The sequence below is a fragment of the Macaca mulatta genome, chromosome 3 (assembly GCF_049350105.2).
Source record: "Macaca mulatta isolate MMU2019108-1 chromosome 3, T2T-MMU8v2.0, whole genome shotgun sequence".
In the NCBI taxonomy this organism is placed as follows: Eukaryota; Metazoa; Chordata; class Mammalia; order Primates; family Cercopithecidae; genus Macaca; species Macaca mulatta.
Window position 1 is genome coordinate 30,006,644 of NC_133408.1, and position 23,452 is coordinate 30,030,095.

The following is a 23,452-nucleotide window of genomic DNA, read 5'->3' on the forward strand; positions in this document are numbered from 1 at the left end:
CGGAGGCGGAGCTTGCAGGGACCCGAGATCGCACCACTGCACTGCAGCCTGGGCGACAGAGCAAGACTCCCTCTCAAAAACAAAAACAAACAAAAAATCAGCCAGGTGTGACGGTAATGGGTCTATGGTCCCAGCTACTCAGGAGGCTGAGGTGAGAAATCACTTGAGCCCCCGAGATCAAGACTGCAGTGAGCCAAGATCATGCCACTGCACTCCAGCCTGGGTGTCAGAGTGAGACCCTGTCTCAAGATAGATAGATAGATAGATAGATAGATAGATAGATAGATAGATAGATAGATAGATAGATATTTTAAAATAAAAAATTTAGAAGTTGATAAAAGCCACAACTACCAAAAACCTCTGAAATATAAGATGTTTTTATTCTGCCTGACATATAATACTTTTCTCCCTACATTGTTTGCTACATACTCATTAATATCTTTATATGGTGACAGTTTTGTAATATTTTCTAAAAGGTGTTTAAAATTAGTTTTAACATGACTGACTAAAATTGCTTTTCTAATATTATAGTTGGGATTTATTTTTAAAAAGTAACTTCACATTTAGGTGTACTTGTATTACTACGACTCATTTTACTTTATAAACACAAAAATTATAGTAAATTCTGTTTTGTCGGATCCCCATCAAAAAAAGAAAAAGAGGGTACTTATCATTACAATGTGCTGCAAAAGAGAAGCTCCACTTTGATGAGGCTTCAAAAACAAGTGAATTCTTTGCTTGCAATTTTGCACATTTGATGACTGGAAAAATTTTCCCCAAATTAGTTTCTAATGCCTTCCATTCCAAGCTTTTTTCCTCTTCTGCTAACAGAACCAGCTTCCATGAGACACATCTGGGAATTACTCCCACCTCAGAACAACTAGCCACAACTTAACCATACATGGAAGTGACCAGAAGCCCCCAAATATATTCTGCTCTGTCCAAATGCATCCCCAACTCAACTTCCCCCAGCCAATTGCCAAAAACGCCCAACGTCACCCAGCATGAGATGAACCATGATGAAGGGGAAGTCAGAAAGGAAAGAGACTGCACCAGTCTGAAGACTGTAGTTCCTCTCGTGAAGTTTACAAAAATATGTGATGATATAATCACATTCTTAGGACCCCTCCCAGAGTCTTAGCTGGATCCTGTGCTACTGAAAACAGCATGGTACTGACATAAAAATAGACACATTGACCAATGGAACAGGACAGAGAGCACAGAAATAAACCCACGCATTTATAGTCAACTGATTTTCAACAAAGGTGCCAAGAACACCCCACAGAAAAAGGATAGTCTCGTCAATAAATGGCGTTGAGAAAACTGGACACTCATATGCAGAAAAATGAAACTGGACCCTTGTCTTACACCACATACAAAAATCAGCTCAGAATGGATTAAAGACTTAAACATAAGACCTGAAGATATAAAGCTACTAGAAGGAAACAGAGGGGAAAAGCTCCACCACATTGATCTGGGCAATGATTTCTTGGAAACACAGAAGCAACAAAAGCAGAAACAAACAAATAGGATTGCATCAAATTTACAAGCTTAAGCTTTTTTTTCCTCTTTTTTTTACATATGCAAAAAGGATAATATTGGCCTATCTTATGGAAAGGCTCCAGTGGGGTACATATAAGTAAACAGTTTGAAAATGAAATACTCTTGGGAAAATCGGTACAGGTCGACTTGCCACCTCCCAAACCTATCATCCCAGTAAATGTAAACGTAAGTAACTTTCTGGTTTATCACACTATCTGTGCTCTTTTCTTTTTATCCCCACTTTTTTTTTTTTTTTTTGAGACAGTCTTGCTCTGTCGCCCAGGCTGGAGTGCAGTGGTGTGATCTCGGCTCACTGCAACCTCTGCTTCCCGGGTTCAAGCGATTCTCTTGCCTCAGCCTCCTGAATAGCTGGGATTACAGGCACGCACCACCACCACCAGGCTAATTTTTGTATTTTTATTAGAGACAGGGTTTCACTGTGTTGGCCAGGATGGTCTTGATCTCCTGACCTTGTGATCCGCCCGACTTGGCCCCAAAGTGCTGGGATTAAAGGCACGAGCCGCCGTGCCCGGCCTTTATCCCCACTTTTATGTAGAATCCTGTGATCTCCTTCCTCCCACCTGGCTTATATTTTTTCTTTTTTTTTTTCTGCTTTTCCTCTTCCCTCTTTTTTCCACTCTCCCGCCCCTCTCCTCCCACCCAATCTCCAATTCCTGTTGTTTGTGTCCACTTATGTGCTAGCAGAGCTGCTCCCTTGGCCTTTTCTAAGCTGCTTTTCATACCTTTAAAACCTCCAGATGCTGGGAAACGCCATCCATCCAGAAGAGAAATGTAGCCACGTGATGCCTCACTCACCAGATGGGATTTCAGGGTGACCCTGTCTGATTACCAGCCTCGACTTATGAAATACAGCCAATGATGAAATTCATGGCAGGCAAATTCCCTGTTCAAGGTAGGGCAACAGCATGATGGATGGGCCAGCAGTGATGGACAGCTCCTCTGAATTTTGGTTCGTGGGTTTCCTCCAGCAAGGACTGAGTTGTTCCAGAGATAACACTCTACCAGGGGCTGGGCTCTGGGCTGAATGCTTGCTTAGGGATAACACCCTCATTACTCAGTAAAGCAAATTATTATTGACAATGTAAGATTTTAATTCATTTTGGTAATGTTTAAATTAAGCAGACAGCCTGGCATATGGATCAAGATTCCTAGAACTGTAAAAGATTCTCTCTTCCAAAGTATTAGTGAAACACAGAATTAAAGTAAAATGAAAGATGTATATATAGGATTTATATATAGAAGCTTCTTAATCCTATTTGTCATCTGTTCGTTCTTTTTGGGAAATAACTATGACAACTCACTATAATCTTAATCCTGCATAGTCGTTTGGTTTATATTTTAATACATGACCCTATTTTAGTGTTAGGAAATGAATTAGAAATCTAAATATGAAAAAAGTTGGGTGACTTTAATACACCTAATAACATTATCTCATTAATCCTCATGTTGTTTCTGAAAGATGTATGCAATGTATTTTATCTCCATTTTACAGAATGTGAAACCAAGATATCCCAAAGCATTTAACATAATTAAGGTCACACAGTGGCTCAGTGATACAGTCAGAAATAGAAGCGTTTTTCTAACAAGAAGGTCACTGAAAATTAATCAGAAACACAGCAAGTCCACTCTTTCTTTGATGGCTAGAAAATTCGTCTGAAGTTGAATACTGATTTGGGAAGGAATAAAGTCTTCACAGCTGGTGACTTATCATCTTTAGAAGATTTTCAGTCCAAAAACCTGTAACATAACTTGTAATCCTCACTTAGATTCGGTACATTACAGCAAAGATAGCTAAAAAAAAAAAAAAAAGCCTATAAAGAAAATCTTATTCTTCCCCACCTATCTCATTTATAAAATTCAGAGAGTCATTCCTATGGAAAACAGCATCCATAGATTCCAATAAAAAAAAAAAAATACGTAGCTAGCTGGGTATGGTGGCATGCACCTACAGCTCCAGCTACTTGGGAGGCTGGGGTGGGAGGATCTCTTGAGCCCAGAAGTTCAAGCCTGCAGTGAACTATGATCACACCACTGCACTCCAGCCTAGGAAACAGAGCAAGACCCCATCAAAAAAAAAAAAAACAAAGGAACAAAGGAAGGAAGGACAGAAAGGAGGAAAGAAGGAAAGAAAGGAAGCAAGGAAGGAAGGAAGGAAGGAAGGAAGGAAGGAAGGAAGGAAGGAAGGGAGGGAGGGAGGAAGGAAGGAAGGAAGGAAGGAAGGAAGGAAGGAAGGAAGGAAGGAAGGAAGGAAGGAAGGAAGGAGGGAGGAAGGCAAGAAGTTCTAATTCATAGTTCCAGACTCGGGAACTTCTAAGGAGACAGTTTTGGAAATAGGACTCAATTACATCCTAGGGCTTCTGTTCCTGGTTCTGGAGCTGACATCATCAAGGATGAATAATAATAAAGGCCACATCTACATAAAAAGGTTATGGCAAAAATCATTCATTTATCCTCAGTGCTTGGCTTAGCCAGATGACCAGGTAATTAATGCATAATCATTGACTGTAAAGGGGAAGGGTATGCAAATAATTAATGATACTCATGTGTGTCATTCTCACTCTGCCCCAACTTAACTCCACCTAGAGACAATCCTAATATTCCTGGAGTATTTCAGGATTTTTCCACCACTTAAATGTTTTTTCAACCCGGAGATTTCTTCCACCTTCCTTCAACAAAAATAATTTCTCTGGCTGGGTGTGGTGGCTCATGCCTGTAATCCCAGCTCTTTAGGAGGCCAAGGTGGGCGGATCACTTGAGGTCAGGAGTTTGAGACCAGCCTGGCCAACATGATGAAACCTCATCTCTACTAAAAATACAAAAATTAGCTGGGTGTGATGGCACACACCTATAATCCCAGCTACTCAGGAGGGTGAGGCAGGAGAATCACTTGAACCCAGGAGGCGGAGGTTGCAGTGGGCCGAGATTGCACCACTGCATTCCAGCCTGGGCAAAAGAGTAAGCCTCCATCTCAAAAAAAAAAAAAAGGAATTTCTAATATTTATAAATACCAATGTCATACATTTGCAACTGCCATCACATTGTTTTGATTGAACAGATAACCACCAGTTCAATACTTTTCCAATTTTATTGAGTATAATGATCACCAAGGGTATATGTTAAACACAGATTCTCAGGCCCCCAGTGATTCTGATTCTGATAGAAGGATGGGACTCACCATTAAACAAGACCCAGGCATGACCTTATTCTACAGATAAAGATATTAAGGCTCCAAACAGTTTCTCACCCAAGGCAACCGATTCATCCATTTAGTCAGTCATGCAGCCATTCAACAAAAACTGATTATGAGTATACATGCTCCAGTGCTATTGGTTTGCACAGAAGTGGAGCTTGGCATGGTCCCCAGCCCATTGCTATTTCTACTTTGTCTGCTGCCATATGTTATCGAACTTCAAAACAACATGCAAGACTGGCAGGGGGTGGACTTAAGAAAGGTTTTATGGAGCAGGTAGTATTTGGAGTCAACTTTAAAGGGTGGATAAAATTTCAGCCAGCACAATGAAACAGGGAACTGGGCCAGGAAAGATATCGACAATGGTACAAGGGCTTGTGTTCAGAACCGCAGATTGCACCCAGAAGACCAAATAAGTGAATCAACTATAGCACAGCGGTGATACAGCTCAGGGTCCCCCACTTAGCATGTTTCAGAAGGATACATGTATCTCCTAAGCAGTTCTCGCTGCCACCTTTAAGTTGGTTGGAATTCCCATTGGGAACAGGAGAATCCTAACAGCAGTAGCTTGAACCCTCCCTGGCCAGGTACCCTCGTGTCTCCAGTGTCAGCTCCAGGATTTCCAGGGACAAGGACTCCTTCCTCACTAACAACTTACTGATGCAGAAGGATAGGGAATGAGATGGGAAAAGCTGCAAGAAAAACCAAACAAGCAGTATAAATATGACCTGAAAAGTCCTCAGGATGCTGGTGTCTCTTGATCATCTCTCATCAAAATGTGTAAGCATCCAGTTATTTCTCAGGGCTCTTTGGTTTTCAGCATGGGTTGCCTACGAGAATCACCTAAGGAGCTTTTTAAAAAACACTGATGCCCTGGCACCCTCGCAGAACCACCAACTCAGAAGCTCTAGGGTGGAGTCCAGGCATCAGTACATGTTAAAAGCTCACCTGGTGGTTCTAATATGTATCCAGGATTATGAAGCATTGACTTCAAAAGGCTGAGCTTGAAGACCACGAATGCAGTATAAATGTGCTGGAGCCAATGAACTGAGATGCAGTAGCTTTGAATAGAGTAATTTCAACCTGCTACAAGGAGGCTTAGGAAGAAAGGCCTAAGTAATCCCAAGGGAAGGGTGCCAGTATGAGCCAACCAACGTGGCACCTAGCGTCCTTATCTCTGTAGGACCAACATGTGCCTGGCTAGATTCATTGATTTTTTTTTTCTCTTTTTGAGACGGAGTCTCGCTCTGTCGCCCAGGTTGGAGTGTAGTGGCGCCATCTCGGCTCACTGCAAGCTCTGCCTCCTGGGTTCACACCATTCTCCTGCCTCAGCCTCCCGTGTATCTGGGACTACAGGCACCAACCACCACGCCCGGCTAATTTTTTGTATTTTTAGTAGAGACGGGGTTTCACCGTGTTAACCAGGATGGTCTCAATCTCCTGACCTCGGGATCCACCTGTCTAGGCCTCCCAAAGTGCTGGGATTACAGGCGTGAGCCACCGTGCCCGGCCGAATTGATTTTAACAGTAAATAAATAAGTAAACAAAATCTATCATACCAACTTTTCAAATAAGGAAACTGAGTCACGCAAAGGTAAAATTACCCAAGGCCCTTGCTCAAAAATAAGCATGAACATTTACTAAATTGAATTGACTTTGATACATGCAATAGAACATATTTGAATTATAGGACATTACCATTTTTGTAGGTCAAAATTGTTGCATACAGGGAATTCCATGTGGCTTATCCTAATACATTTCCATCCCATCTTGTCTTTACATGTGTTTCTTACTCAACTGTTGCTGCTCAGATGTTTATGCAGGAAGCATAACTGAGTCTTTTCTTTCTGTTGCTCTGGAATCTTTTTCCAGATAACCAAACCAAAATGTTCTATATTAAAATAGCAACTTGTCTTTCTTTCTATTTGTTTCAATCACTTCTGCTGGACAAAGAGTTTAAACCAGAAGAGGCTGGGTAAAAAGTGGCCCTCCTTGACAACTAAATTAGACGAACGAGGCTTTATAGGACTCAACCTTAGCAGGAAGAGCTGAGGTTGACTAACCAGCCTCCAAGCTTCTGTGAGAACAAGGACAGATCTTGCAGCAAAGTAACAGAAAAAAAGTCTGTAACCTTAATCTCTAACTTCTTTAATAAAAGCAGGATCCAAGAGTAAACTTTCTCCCCTTAGAATGTTTGTGAATCAGAGTATCCTAAAGGAAACTCTGCTGGCTCTCCCATCAGTTCAATAAGTAAGCTATGCTAAGAAGAGTTTAATTTGATTGTGGTCTAATTAGCACCAGACTGCATTGAATGGTACCATTTTTTACTGTCCCACCAGATTGCTTTGAGTAAGTTCCATGACGCCAAGGCTGTGTCTGTTTTATTCAGCTCCTCATAACCAATGACTGGCATTGTACCCTATATGAGATAGAGGTCAATAAATACTCTGGAAAGGATAAATATTGTCATTAAAGTAGGAGTCGATGTAGTCATAGTACGAACAATTGCTGGTTTTCTAATCCCAACTTAACAAAAACTGGCTATGTGATTCTGAACAAGTCATTTAAATTCTCTGTGCCTCCTTTTACCTAATGAGTAAAAGAGGGGATTGGAATCAAATCCCTCTTCATCTCTACAATTCTAATGCACATAAGAAAGTGTGATTGAGTTACTCTTGTGAACAGTGTAGTTAACATTTCTGTTCTATTTCCCTGTGTGTTCATTCATCTTCTCCATACTTACCTAAAAGCACACCAGGGAAGGGCAGGGAATGCAGAATTAGGAAGCAAATGACTAAGAATTCTCAGGATTCTGCTTGAAGTATCTTTGCTTCTTTGACTAAGTGAGATTTTACAATAGCAAGGCTCATAGGAACAAAGCCTCTGTATACACAAGTTATGTTCTCTTTGTGCATTGTCTGAGTTCATTTAGGAATAATTTCTCAATCCTATTGCCTTCCACAAGGTCTACATCATGTTCATTGCAATTTAGTATAAATTCTATTGTCTCTTTGTAAAAACAATAGCAGTTTTTCATTGAAAAGTAGTTTCTCCCCAGTGGAAGGAGATCGGATAATAGCATCTTCTTAGCAAGGTCAGACTTTTGGAGCTTTGCTTCAAATGAATAAACTTATTGTCTCCAAGAATTGAAAATCTAACCCTCTGTCCTTGTGGAGAGATACAGCTCCCAAAGGGTAAATGGCCTAAGCCCTAGGATTGCACTGTGTTCCGAAAGGAGGGAAGGAGGCCCCAAACACCACAGCTTTTAACCCTCTATTCCTTTCTATAAGGTTATATATAAGTTGGATCAAAAGGACTATAACCCAAGGGAAAGGGAAAAGAGGGGAGAAAACACAAAGAAGGGTACCTGGCACTCTCCGTATCTACTCATCTAACAGAAAAAAAAGGCTGCCAACTCCAAACATACATCTTTATATATGTCCAGGCAGATAACAGAAAGAGAACTTAGCCTCTTAGTTTCTCAGCGAAGTTTGAACTACATATATAAATCGGCAATACATTTTGGGACACTTAGTTGTAGCACTTATTAAACAATTATGAAGAACATACCACCAGGTTGGGAGGCCAAGGCAGGTGGATCGCTTGAGTTCAGGAGATCAAGATCGGCCCGGGAAACATGGTGAAATGCTGTCTCTACAAAAAATACAAAAATTAGCCACGCGTAGTTGTGCGTGCCTGTAGTCTCAGCTGCTTAGGAGGTTGAGGTGTGAGGATCACTTGAACCTGGGAAGTTGAAGCTGCAGTGAGCCGTGATTATGCCACTCCAACCTGGGTGACAGAACACGATCTTGTCTCCAAAAAACAAAAGAAAAAGAAATAAAATACCACCATCATCTTGGTCAGTGATTTAGAATGCTACATACCTGAAGTTTCCATGATTTGTTGCTATGTAATAGATCAATTCGAAGCTTAGCAGCTTAAAGCTTAAAGTACTTGTTTTATTATATCTTAAGATCTTGTGTATCAGGAATTCAGGCAGGACTCACCTGGGTGCTTTTACCACTCTGTGCGGCATTGACTGAGGTTGCTCAGGTATTTGGCTGGCAGGTGTGTTGTGCAGAGGGTCGAATGTGGCTTCCTGCCCATGTCTGGCACCCTGGCAGGGATGACTGGCAGGCTGGGCTCAGCTGGGGCCATGGACCAGAGCACCCATGCTGGCCTCTCTGGCATGAGGCCTCAGGTAGTTGCACTTCTTACTTGGCTTAGGGCTCTTAAAGAAATACACCATGGAATACTATGCAACCATAAAAAAGGATGAGTTCATGTCCTTTGTAGGGACATGGATGCAGCTGGAAACCATCATTCTCAGCAAACTATCGCAAGAACAGAAAACCAAACACCGCATCTTCTCACTCATAGGTGGGAACTGAACGATGAGATCACTTGGACTCGGGAAGGGGAACATCACACACCGGGGCCTATCACGGGGAAGGGGGAGGGGGGAGGGATTGCATTGGGAGTTATACCTGATGTAAATAACGAGTTGATGGGTGCTGACAAGTTGATGGGTGCAGCACACCAACATGGCACAAGTATACATATGTAACAAATCTGCACGTTATGCACATGTACCCTAGAACTTAAAGTATAATAAAAAATAAAATAAAATAAAAATAAATAAATAAATAAAGTTTCTTAAGAACCAGAATAGAACCTGCTTATTTCTTAAAGGCTGGGCTCAACAGGTAGTATAATATTATTTCCGCCATTTTCTACTGTCAAAGTAGTCACTGAACCACACATTTTCAAGGCGGAAGGCCATAGACATCCCACCCCCATCCAATCTCCTGATGGAAAGAAAGTCAAATAACTCGTAACCATCCTTAACGTGCCGTATCTGCCAAGGTTCCTCCAAGGTCACACTTCTTGGAAGGACCAAATCTGTAATTCGGCAAGTCAACCTACAAAAAAGTACAAGAGGCCTGCCAGAAGGGAGGGGTGGGAAATATTAAAACCAATGCCAGGATGGAGGGGTGTGAAGGTAAAGAGAAAAAGTCTGCAGTGTGAGCACCATGGAATCCTGAGTCTGTTACACTAATATTGGAGACAGGAATGCCCTGAGTGGAGAGAAGACGTGCAGAGTTAAGCACAGAAGATTAAGATAGATAAGTGTGATACTATGAAATGTCAGTGATTTTTGTCCTCTGATCCTCCTGGTGAGGAAACTGGGGTCACAATTGTTTTCAGGAGATGAGGGATCTGAAAAACAGAAAGATATAGAAGTAGAGTTACAACCTTTAGAGATGTGTTATTAAATTATCAAAGCTTTCCTGCTCAAGAACTTAATGAAAACAACTTTAATATGTTCTAAAGAAACTTTAATAATTCTTACACTTTTTTCCCTTGATATAAGTGAATATGCATGAGCCATACAGGTTCCCCTTCCAAATTGAGGCACTCATTCCCCCAGGCACCGGGAGTGTTGGCGGCTCGTGGTTCTCAGCCCAGAGTTTCTCCCTGGGACTCACTCTGTTCTGAAGGGAGCTGCTCCGATAGGCAGCCCTCATCTAACCACTGGTCCTCCTTATGAAATTGCCTGATGCCTTTTTCGGTGACTGCATCGCAGTTTAACTCCTCCCTTTGTACAATCGTACCTCTTGTCCCCTATAAGAGTTGATCCCAAGAGCACTCCCTAATAACATTCTGCACACAAATTCTCATCTCAGACTTTGGTTCCCAAGAAACTCATTCTAAAAGATAAGTATAGCAGCAGTTGGGTAGCAACAGCAATGAAAGGTGTCTGTGTCTACTTTGGAAGCCCTGGGAGTGACCAGGTTAGACTGAACTAGCCATGTAAGGGACTTGCTGATTATACTGCCCCATTAGGGAAGCATTGGAATAGCAACCACATAACAAAGGGAAATGGTTCTGAACGTTTCCTTGGAGTGGAGCCTTGTTCTTTATTCTATTCATGTGTTGGCAAACTGGCTCTATAGGGAAAAATGGGGCCTCAACATGTATATATATAATTTCTTTGCCAATTTCTGTGGTGTAGATTTTCCTACTTTGGTTGATTTCAAGCTACCAGCTTGTTTAACTGGGCTCATCAATTTCCTAAATATTTAACAATCATCTCTTGGGGATCTCCAGCAGGCTGCGGCATGTAAGCATACTGTCCTTCTCAGACCTGCTTGGACCAGGAGAGCATCAAGCTCACAGGCAGCAGATATGATGATATGGGCCTGTTAGTGGCCTAGGCTTGTGGCGTGAGACTCAGAAAAAGACAATATTGTGATTAAACAAAGCAATAAAATTTGAATGCAAGGTATATGGAGAATACAAGCAGCAGCCACCAGAGAGCAAAAGCTAAGAAGGCAGCCAGCAGATGCAGTGATGCCACAGAAACCAGAGAGCAATGGAAACTGTGAGCAAGCAGTTCATCGTGGGAGAGAACAAGCAGTGGCAGAAACAGAAATTGAAAGATACTCCGAGTAATGCAGGGATAGGAAGAACAGCTGAGCTGTCTTAGTGGTAGAGCCATACAGCAGACAGCAATCAACTTGCAATATTGACACAGTGACAAGAGCTGCCTCAAGAGCTGCATTTAACTCCGGGCAACCTTGTAGTGCTCTGTTGTCTGAGTGGACTGCCTACCCAGCTAAGATCCCATCTACCTAATTTCCACATACAACCTTACAATCAAGCCCCCGCTATTTGAAGTAACCAGAGAGACTCTCTCTTGCTTGCAAAGACATGATTTTATTAACCCCAGGTCACCCTCTGAGCTCAGCAGCCACAAGGCAGTAACAAAGCCAGAGTGTGTGCAAAGGTTGTTAACAACATCAGAAGCAACCCAGAATAGAAGCAGCATCATCTCTGCAACAGTCAGGGGAAAGCAAAGCCATTTTCTTACAGAGAGTCTAAACATCCACAGGGCAACTTAATTAAATCATCCTTTTACCCTGTTAGTAAAGGAAAAGGCTGTTAAGAACTCGGTACCGCTGATTCATTCATTCAACAAATATTTATTTATTCATCCATTTATTTTTAAGGAAACCACACACAGGGGTAAAATGCCTCCAGCCAAAGAAGGCAAGGGATAGAAGTGTCTTACCACTAGGGAATGTATCCAAGTCATGTGGCACCAAAGTATGTTAGCAGCAGCAAATTCAAAGAGTCTGCAACAAACTCGATTCTTGCCTCCTAGGAGGAAAGAATTCGGTGGACGGGCATAAAACAGAGGAAAAGATCAAGGCAGGAGTGAAAGTTTAGTAAAAAGTTTTGACCAGAAATGGCAGGAAGTAATGTACAATTGGAAGAGGACCAAGTGGGCAACTTGAGAGATCCAAGTGCCTCAACAAATATTTATTAAGTGTCTCATCTGAGAACCCCATACTGTGTGGGTTCTGGGGACGCAATGGCAATCAGAAACCGTCAGACACTCCATCACGGAGTCAATGGTCTTGGGGGAGACAAATATTTGATTTTAAAAATGTGCACAGAAAACATAGAACTCAACTATGCTAAGTGCTAAGGAGAGACACAAAGTTCCCTGAGACTTCGCACTGGGATTGGGGGGATTTGGCCTAGTCAGAGAGGTCAGAGAAGACTTCCCTGAGAAGAGATAATAATTGAGATCTGGGCCGGGCGCGGTGGCTCAAGCCTGTAATCCCAGCACTTTGGGAGGCCGAGGCGGGCGGATCACAAGGTCAGGAGATCGAGACCACAGTGAAACCCCGTCTCTACTAAAAATACAAAAAATTAGCCGGGCGCGGTGGCGGGCGCCTGTAGTCCCAGCTACTCAGGAGGCTGAGGCAGGAGAATGGCGGGAACCCGGGAGGCGGAGCTTGCATTGAGCCGAGATCGCGCCACTGCACTCCAGCCTGGGCAACAGCGTGAGACTCCGTCTCAAAAAAAAAAATAAAAAAAAAAATAATTGAGATCTGAACAACGGGTTCAAGTGAAGAGAGGAGGAAAGAGTGTTGAGGAAAGCCGGGAATAACATGTGCAAAAGCATATGGTAAGGGAGCATGGAAACTGACAAACCTTCAGATTCAGAGTTTTGGACCATCAACCTTTGTACCATGTGGGAGTTGATAGAAAAGAAACGCAGACTCTCAGGCACAATTCCAGATTGACTTAACCAGAATCTGCATTTTAACAAGATTCCCTAGCAATCTGTACACATTTTAAAATTTGAGAGACTGAAAGAAGACCAAAGTGGTTGGAGCTAAGGAAGTGAGGGGTGGGGCATGGTGTGAGTCAAGGCTAAACAGGTGGGTAAAGTCCACCACCCAGAGTTTCATCAGCCGTATTGAGGAGTTTGGCGTTATTATTATTTATTATTATTTTTTTTCTGAGACATGGGTTATGTTGCCCAGGATGGCCTGAAAGTCCTGGGCTCAAGCGAATGGGCTCAAGAGATGCTCCTGCCTCAGCCTCACAAGTAGTTGGGACTACAGGCACGTGCCACCGCACCCAACTCAAGTTTGGCTTTATTCTAAAAATATTGGAAAGTCATTGAAGTGTTTTAAGTCTGGGCAGGGAGGGAGGTTGTAGGAGGAAATCTAACCTTATAGTAGTTACTCATTAGACAGAATGAGAATTAAATGTGATTTGCATTTAGAAGGCTATTACAGATGTCCAGGCAGGAGAATATGAGAATTTGGACTCCAGAGTTGAAGGTAGAGGTGGAATTGGGAAAACAAACAAACAAACAAACAAAAAAACACAAAGGAATGGATGTGAGACATATTCAAAAAATAAAGTCAGCAAGACTTGGCAATTGGATTTGGGAATGGGAGGATGTGATAACATACAAAATGCTTTCAGACTTGCACAAATGATTTTCATGGTTTTTCTTGATTTTCACTGTCTTATTTTGGCACCAACAATTAAGCCTAGCGAGTGCTGAATAAATGAATGACTGAACTAAATGGAAAGTTTGAGGTAGAGTTTTAAGGGTAAGATCATGATTTGGGCTCTAGAATTGTTGATGGGGACTATTGTGAATTGAAGTGGGCCTCCCAAAAACATATGTTGAAGTCCTAACCCCTGGTACCTGTGAATGTGACCTTATTTCAAAACGTAACAGACAATAGACATAATCAAGATGAGGTCACACTGGATTAGGGTAGGCCCTAATTTTTTTTTTTAATAAATTTAAGGGATATAAGTGCAGTTTTGTTATGTGAATATATTACATAGTGTTGAAGTCTGGGCTTTTAATATAGCCATCACCTGAATAATGTACATAAGTAATTTCTCATGTCACCACTCCCGCCCCCAACAATTGCAAGTCTCCAATGTCTATTGTTCCACACTCCATGTCCATGTGTACATATTATTTAGTTCCCGCTTATAAGTGAGAACATGCTGTATTTGACCTTTTGGGTTTTTTTGAGATGGAGTCTTGCTCTGTTGCCCAGGCTGGAGTGCAATGGTGCAGTCTCAGCTCACTGTAACCTCGGCCTTCCGGGTTCAAGCAATTCTCCTCCTTCAGCCTCCTGAGTAGCTGGGATTACAGGTGCCTGCCACCATGCACAGCTAATTTTTTTGTGGTTTTTTTTTGTTTTTGTTTTTGTATTTTTAGTAGAGATGGGGTTTCACCATATTGTCCAGGCTGGTCTCAAACTCCTGACCTCATGATCCACCTGCCTCGGCCTCCCAAAGTGATGGGATTACAGGTTTGAGCCACTGTGCCCGGCCTTGACTTTCTATTTCTGAATTGCTTCACTTAAGATAATGGCCTCCAGTTCCATCCCTGTTGCTGCAAGAGACATGATTTCATTCTTTTTATGACTAAATAGTATTACGCTGTGTGTATATACATTTTCTTTATCTAATTATCCATTGATGGATACTTAGGTGGATTTCATATGTTTGTTACTGTGAATACTGCTATGATAAGTATGAGTGTAGGTATCTTTTGATATAATTATTTCTTTACCTTTGGTTATACATCTAGTAGTGGGATTGCTGGATCAAATGGTAGTTCTATTTTTAGTTCTTTGCGAACTCTTCATACTATTTTCCGTAATCGTTATACTAATTCATATTGCCACCAGCAGTGTATAAATGTTCCATTTTCTTCACATTTTCACCAACATCTGGGTTTTTTTTTTTTTTTTTTTTTTTTTTTTTTTTTTTTTACTTTTTAATAATAGTCATTCTGACTGGTGTGAGATGATATCTTATTGTGGTTTTAATTCGCATTTGTCTGATGATTAGTGATATAATGAGCATTCTTTCATATGTTTGTTAGCCATTCGTATGTCTTCTTTCGAGAAGACATGTCTATTTATGTTTTTTGCCCACTTTTTAATGGGATTACTTGGATTTTTTGTTGCTTTTGAGTCATTTGAATTCCTTGTAAATGTTGGATATTAGTCTCCTGTTGGATGCATAGTTTGGGAATATTTTCTCCCATTCTGAAGATTGTTCATTCTGTTGATTATTTATTTTGCTGTGCAGCAGCTTTTTAGGTTAATTAAGTCCCATTTGTCTATTTTTGTTGTTATTGCTTGTGCTTTTGAGGTCTTAGTAATGAATTCTTTGCCTAGACTAATGTCCAGAAGAGTTTTTCCTAGGTTTTCTTCTAATATTTCTATAGTTTCAAGTCTTACATTTAAATCTGTGATTCATCTTGAGTTGCTTTTTGTACATGATGAGAGATAGGGGTCCTGTTTCACTCTTCTGCATATGGCTAGCCAGTTTTCCCAGCATCATTTATTGAATAGGGATCCTTTTTCCATTAGCTTGTTTTTGTTGACTTTCTTGAAGATCAACTGGTTATAGGAATGCTGCTTTATTTCTGCCTTCTCTATTCTGTTCCACTGGTCTATGTGTCTATTTTTGTATCAGTACCATGGTGTTTTTGTAGCTTTGTAGTGTAGCTTGAAGTCAGTTAACGTGATGCCTCCAGCTTTGTTCTTTTTGCTTAGGATCGCTTTAGCTATTTGGGCTTTTTTTGTTGTTCCATAGAAATGTTAAGATTTTTTTCCCCAATTCTGGGAAACTCGATGTTGGCATTTTGATGGAAATTGCATTAAATCTGTAGATTGTTTTGGGCATTTATGGTCATTTTGATGATACTAATTCTTCTGATCCATTAAATAAGATGGTTTTCTATTTGTTTGTGTCATCTGCAATTTCTTTCATCAATATTTTGTAGTTTTCCTTGTAGAAATATTTCATCTCCTCAGTTAAATATATTTCTAGGTATTTTATTTTTTTGTAGCTATTGTAAATGGGATTACCTTCTTAATTGGTTGTCAGCATGATCATAATTGGTATATGGAAATATTAGTGATTTTTGCACATTGATTTTGTATCCTGAAACCTTACCGATATGGTTTGGCTCTGTCCCCACCTAAATCTCATCTTGAATTGTAGTTTCCATAATCCCCACGTGTTGTGAGAGGGACTTGGCAGGAGGTAATTGAATCACGGGTGTGGTTACCCCCATGCTGCTGTTCTTGTGATAGTGAGTGAGTTCTCATGAGATCTGATGGTTTTATAAGGGGCTTTTCCCCCTTTTGATTGGCACTTCTCCTTCCTGCCATCATGTGAAGAAGGATGTGTTTGCTTCCCCTTCTGCCATGAATGTAAGTTTCCTGAGGCCTCCACGCCTCCACAGCCATATTGAACTGTGAGTCAATTAAACCTCTTCCCTTTATAAATTACCCAGTCTTGGGTAGTCCTTTGTTTTTTTTGTTTTTTTGTTTTGGTTTGTTTGAGACAGAGTCTCGCTCTTTCTTCCAGGCTGGAGTGCAGTGGCGTGATCTCAGCTCACTGCAAACTCCGCCTCCCAGGTTCAAGCCATTCTCCTTAGCCTCAGAGTAGCTGGGACTACAGGCACCTGCCACCACGCCTGGCTATTTTTTTTTTTTTTTTTTTTTTTTTGAGATGGAGTCTCGCTGTCACCCAGGCTGGAGTGCAGTGGCCGGATCTCAGCTCACTGCAAGCTCCGCCTCCCGGGTTCACGCCATTCTCCTGCCTCAGCCTCCCGAGTAGCTGGGACTACAGGCGCCTGCCACCTCGCCCGGCTAAGTTTTTGTATTTTTAGTAGAGACGGGGTTTCACTGTGTTACCCAGGATGGTCTCGATCTCCTGACCTCGTGATCCCCCCGTCTCGGCCTCCCAAAGTGCTGGGATTACAGGCTTGAGCCACCACGCCCGGCCTTATTTTTTAGTAGAGACGGGGTTTCACTGTGTTAGCCAGGATGGTCTCAATCTCCTGACCTCGTGATCTGCCCACCTCGGCCTCCCAAAGTTGTGGGAATACAGGCGTGAGCCACCGTGCCCGGCCAGGTAGTCCTTTATAGTAGCATGAGAATGGACCAATATACTTAATGAATTCATTTACCAAATGTAAGAGATATTGGTGGAGTCTTTTGGATGTTCTAGATATAAGATCATATCATCAGTGAACAGAAATAATTTGACTTCTTTTCCAATAAATGTCTTTTTTTTTTTCCTGCCTGATGTCTCTGACTAAGGCTTCCAGGACTATGATATATAGGAGAGGTAAAAGTGTGCATACTTGTCTTCTTCCAATTATTAGGGGGAATGCTTTCAACTTCTCCCCATTTATATAATGTTGGTTGTAGGTTTGTCATATACTGCCTTTATTATTTTGAGGTATACTCCTTCTGTGTCTAGTTTGTCAAGTGTTTTTATTATGAAGGGATATTGAATTTTATCAAATGCTTTTTTTTTTGTATCTATTGAGATAATCATCTGGTTTTCGTACTTAATTTTGTTTATGTGACAAATCATATTTATTGATTTATGTATGTTGAACTGTCTTTGTACCCCTGGAATAAAACTCACTTCATCATGGTGTATTATCTTTTTTATATATTGTTCGGTTGGGTTTGCTAGTATTTTGTTGAGGATTTTTGCATCTACGTTCATCAGGGATATTGGTCTGTAGGTTCTTTTGTTGTTGTGTCCTTGTCTGGCTTTAGTATCAGGATGATACTGGCCTCATAGAATGAGTTAGGGAATTGAGCCAGGCATGGTGGCTCACTTAAATAATCCCAGAACTTTGGGAGGCCAAGGCAGGGGGATCACTTGAGGCCAGGAGTTCAAGACTAGCTTGGACAACATGGCGAAACCCTGTCTCTTCCAAAGAAAAAAAAAATGCAATAATTAGCCGGATATGGTGGCACATACCTGTAATTCCAGCTACTTGGGTGGCTGAGGTATGAAAATTGCTTGAACCCAGGAGGTGGAGGTTGCAGTGAGCCAAGACTGCACCACTGCACTCCAGCCTGGGTGACAGAGTGAGACTCTATCTCGAAGAAAAGAAAAAAAAAGTAAAAGGAATGTGTTAGGGATAATTTCCTCCTCCTTGATTTTTTGAAACAGTTTCTGGAGGATTGGTACCAGTTCTTCTTTGTGCATTTGGAAGAATTCGCCTGTGAATCCATTCAGTCCTGGGCTTTTTTTTTATTGTTGCTGGGAGATTTTTCATTACTGATCTCGCTACTCATTATTGGTCTGTTCATAATTTCTATTTCTTCCTGGTTCAATCTTGGAAGGTTGTATGTTCTAGGAATTTATCCATTTTCTGGTTTTCTAGTTTGTGAGCATACAGTTGTTTATAAATCTCTGATGATTTTTTGTATTTCTTTGGTCTCAGTGGTAATATATTCTTTTTTTATTTCTGATTGTGTTTATTTGGATCTGCCCTCTTCTTTTCTTCTTTTCTTAGTCTAGCTAGTGGTGTATCAATTTTATCTTTTCAAAGAACAAACTTTGTGTTTCATTGATCCACTGGGTTTTATTTTTGGTCTCAATTTCATTTAGTTCTGCTCTGATCGTTGTTATTTCTTTTCTGCTGCTAGCTTTGGGTTTGGTTTGTTCTTGAGATGTGACATTAGGTTGTTAATTTGTGATCTTTCTATTTTTTTGTGTAGGCATTCAATGCAATAAACTTCAAAAGGCCCTAAATCTTATGATTGATGTCCTCATAAGGGGAAAGGGAGTTGGAGACACACACAGACACACGTAAATGGAGAAGGCCCTGTGAAGTTGGAGGCAGAGATTGAAGTATATGTCTATAAGTCATGAACGCCAAGGATTGCCAGGAACTACCAGAAGCTAAAAGACAGGCAAATTATTTCTCACATCCTCCAGAATGAACTAATCCTACTAACACCTGGATTTCAGACTTCCAGCCTCTAGAACCATGAAAGAATAAATTTCTGTTGCCTTAAGCCACCCAGTTTTGTGGTATTTTGTTATGGTATCCCTAGGAAGCTCATAGGGGAATGTCATTCCAATATCCAAAAAGCAATGCCAATAATTAGTTTAAAATTTTGATCTGAAACTGAGGAATTACTCTAATAAAGGCTCTTAGCCAGGACCTGTTATGATAAGGATAAATATCCTTGATTATATCCCTCCCAACCATCATCCCTTAGAAAATATGGGTTTCCACATTTGTTGTCGAGAGTAGTCTAGGACGCTGGGCACGGTGGCTCACACCTATAATCCCAGCACTTTGGGAGGCCGATGCAGGTGGATCACTTCAAATCAGGAGTTCAACACCAGGCTGGCCAACATGGTGAAACACTGTCTCTACTAAAAATACAAAAATTAGCTGGGCATATTGTGCCTGTAGTCCCAGCTGTTTGGGTGGATGAGACAGGAAATTGCTTAAACATGGGAGGTGGAAGTTGCAGTGAGCAGAGATCATGCCACTGCACTCCAGCCTGGGTGACACAGCAAGTCCCTGTCTCAAAAAAAAAAAAAAAAAAAGTCTATGAGATCTCAAATGTCTCTTTGGCAATCTGAAAATTGAGAAAAGAAAGACATAAAATTAAGAGATGTTAGAAAGCAAACAAGATATGATAGAGAGCATTGAGAAAGTTGTTTTACCAAAGCACTCCAAATTCTGCTTCAAAGGCCAGAGAAGCTTTTATTATGTTTGAGATTGGAGTGTTATTTGACCACCTGACTATTGTAGCTGCTCAGAAGTCTCTTAGAGCTATTTCCTCTAATTCAGTCATCACTTTTTAAGAAGGTCTGAAAGATAACCTTTTAGGCCTTTTCTGGGATGTAAACATCATTATCAATTGCCTGTAAGAATCTAAAGGTCATCCCAATGTATCATAGGCCAGTCTACCTCCCAGGTCAACCAAATTGTTGCAACAGGCTCATCATCAGTGTTTTTCTCTACCCAGCACAGCCTCCAGTATAAATGAGCCTTGAACCCAGAAAAGATTAACTGACTGGAAACTTGGACTAGCCAGGAATGAAGATGTCCATGTTCATTTCACTTAGGCTTTTGTACATGATTCATAGCCCAGTCCTCTCCGGAGCTGGCTAAGAGGAATTACACTAGGCTGGTCCTAAAGAGTTTTGGTCTTGAGTGGGACTATGTATTAATATGATCCATTACAGGGCAAGGAACAACAAAGCTGTTTTACATGCAGATAGTTTCAATTGACCAGTGCATCAGGAGTTCACATCAAGTCCAGTTGTCCAAAATGTGAAACTGTATCTTTTTAGACAGAATTCAGGGATGATGCTAAGGGGTGCCAACTTAGTTCACCTAAGGTAAACAAACTCACTGAATGCAAGTATACCTGGTAAATGATTACTACATGAAACTTCATCCAAAGCTCCCTCTTGGGATTCCTGGAACATACACTCTGGCAAACCTAATCTAAGTGTCCTCTCCCCCTCCTCCTGATCCTACCTCACCCACCAGCTGTGCAATTGGAAGTATTTTCACCACTCTAAGATATATCAAACACAAATTCTCAAAGCAATACACAAAGATGAGCTTGTGCCTAGCCAACTCTAGACGGCCGGGAAGAAATGCTCAAGAGGTCTCTGGCCAGACCTCCCTCACCTGCTGACTTCTCACCTCTCTCCTAGGCTACTCTTAATGCTAAGTGCTAACTAAATTTTTGTGCTAAATGGCTCCCCTCTCCAGGCCTAGACATGAACCGAAACCTTCTTTTTGCCTCTTCCCCTGGCAAAGGCAAAGAAAGATGAATATTTATATAACAGCAACTATCAACAACAAAAAAGTGAATAAAAGAAAGTACAAAAGCATGAGTAAATGTTCAGTTAACATATCCTGCCTGATATGATTTGGCTACATGGGATATGTAGCTCTCACAGTTTTCATGTGTCATCAGAGGAACCCTGTGGATATGATTGAATTATAGTGATAATGAATGAGTCTCACAAGATCTGATGGTTTTAAAAATGGGAGTTTCCCTGCACGAGCTCTCTCTTTGCCTGCCGCCATCCACATAAGATGTGACTTGCAGCCAGGAATGGTGGCTAACGCCTGTAATCCCAGTACTTTGGGAGGCTGAGGCAGGCAGATCATGAGGTCAAGAGATCAAGACCATCCTGGCCAACATGGTGAAACCCCGTCTCTACTAAAAATTCAAAAATTACCTGGGCGTGGTGGTGTGTGCCTGTACTCCCAGCTACTTGGGAGGCTGAGGCAGGAGAATCGCTTGAACCCCAGAGGCAGAGGTTGCAGTGAGCCAAGATCACGCCACTGTGCTCCAACCTGGTAATAGAGTGAGACTCCGTCTCAAAAAAAAAAAAAAAAAGATTTGACTTGCTCCTCCTTGCCCTCCACCATGATTGCGAGGCCTCCCCAGCCATGTGGAACTGTAAGTCCATTAAACCCTTTTTCCTGTGTAAATTACCCAGTCTCGGGTATGTCTTTATTAGCCCCATGAAAACGGACTAATATAGTAAATTGGTACCACGGTGGGGTGCGGCTGAAAAGATACCTGAAAATGTGGAAGCGACTTTGGAACTGGGTAACAGGCAGAAGTTGGAAGAGTTTGGAGGGCTCAAAAGAAGACAGGAAAATGTGGGAAAGTTTGGAACTTTCTAGAGACTTGTTGAATGGCTTTGCCCAAAATGCTGGTAGTGATATTGACAATAAAGTCCAGGCTGAGGAGGTCTCAGATGGACATGAAGAACTTGCTGGGAACCAGAGCAAAGGTGACTCTTGTTACGTTTTACCAAAGAGACTGGCAGTATTTTGCCCCTGCCCTAGAGATTTGTGGAACTTTGAACTTGAGAGAGGTGATTTCAGGTATCTTGTGGAAGAAATTTCTAAGCAGAAAAGTATTCAAGAGGTGACTTGGGTGCTGTTAAATGCAATCAGTTTTATAAGGGAAGCAGAGCATAAAAGTTCAAAATAATTGTAGGCTGACAATGCAATAGAAAAGAAAATCCCATTTTCTGAGGAGAAATTCAAGCAGAAATTTGCATAAGTAATGAGGAGCCAAATGTTAACCCCAAGACAATGTGGAAAATTTTTCCAGAGCATGCCAGAGGTCTTCACATCAAACCCCTGCATCACAGGCCTAGAGGCCTAGGAGGAAAAAGTGGTTTCATGACCAGGCCCAGGGTCCCCATGCTGTGTGCAGCCTAGGGACTCGGTGCTCTGTGTCCCAGTTGTTCCAGCCATTGTTGAAAGGGGCCAACATAGAGCTCAGGCCATGGCTTCAGAGGGTGCAAGTTTCAAGCCTTGGCAGCTTCTATGTGGTGTTGAGCCTGCAAGTGCCTATAAGTCAACAATTGAGTTTTTGGAACCTTTGCCTAGATTTCAGATGATATATGGAAATGCCTGGATGTCCAGGCAGAAGTTTGCTGCAGGGGCTGGGCTTTCTTGGAGAATCTCTGCCAGGGCAGTGCAGAAAGGAAATGTGGGGTCAGAGCCCCCATGCACAGTCTCTACTGGGGCACCACCTAGTGGAGCTGTGAAAAGAGGGCTGCCTTCCTTCAGACCCCAGAATGGTAGATCCACTGACAGCTTGTACTGTGCACCTGGAAAAACCACAGGCACTGAATGCCGGTCTATGAAAGCAGCCAGGAGGGAGGCTGTACCCTGCAAAGCCACAGGGTCAGAACTGCCCAAGGCCAAGGGAACCCACCTCTTGCATCAGTGTGACCTGGATGTAAGACACGGAGTCAAAGGAGATCATTTTGGAGCTTTAAGATTTGACTGCCCCTCTGGATTTCACATTTGCATGAAGCCTTTAGCTCCTTCATTTTGGCCAATTTCTCCCATTTGGAATGGGTGTATTTATCCAAGGCTTGTACCCCCATTATATCTAGGAAGTAACTAATTTGCTTTTGATTTTACAGGTTCATGGACAGAACTGACTTGCTTTGTCTCAGGTAAGACATTGGACTGTAGGCTTCTGAGTTAATGCTGAAATGAGTTAAGACTTTGGGGGACTGTTGGGAAGGCATGAGATTTGAGAGGGGCTAGGGGCAGAATGATAGAGTTTGGCTCTGTCCCCACCCAAATCTCTTCTTGAATTGTGACCCCCACATTTGCCACATGTTGTGGGATGAGCCCAGTGAGAGATGAATGAATTATGGGGGCCAGGCTTTCCTGCACTGTTCTTGTGATCATGAATGATTCTCACAAGATCTGATGGTTTTAAAAATGGGAGTTTCCCTGCACAAGCTCTCTCTTTGCCTACTGCCATCCATGCAAGATGGACTTGCTCCTTCTTGTCTTCCATCATGATTGTGAGACCTCCCTAGCCATGTGGAACTGTTAAGTACACTAAACCATTTTTTCTGTATAAATTACCCAGTCTCAGGTATGTCTTTATCAGCAGCATGAAAACAGACTAATACACTGCCCAAGTGGACTATGGATTGGTGAGCTGACTGATGCTAATACCTAGGAATCCAAGGTGGTTGGGCTACAACTTGGCTTTATACATT

At 41.8% G+C, this 23,452-nt stretch overlaps 1 protein-coding gene across 4 annotated transcripts in view; it reads right to left on the reverse strand.

The window, feature by feature from the left end:
- CXADR (CXADR Ig-like cell adhesion molecule) overlaps positions 1–23,452 on the reverse strand; it is a 252,397-nt gene that overhangs the window by 32,359 nt on the left and 196,586 nt on the right. For all 4 annotated transcript variants that reach the window (XM_077997939.1, XM_077997938.1, XM_077997936.1 and 1 more), the window contains 2 exons: positions 8,761–9,973; positions 8,324–8,407 (listed from right to left, as the gene is read on the reverse strand). The gene's annotated coding sequence lies outside the window, so the exon portion shown is untranslated. The remainder of the gene's footprint in view (positions 1–8,323; positions 8,408–8,760; positions 9,974–23,452) is intronic.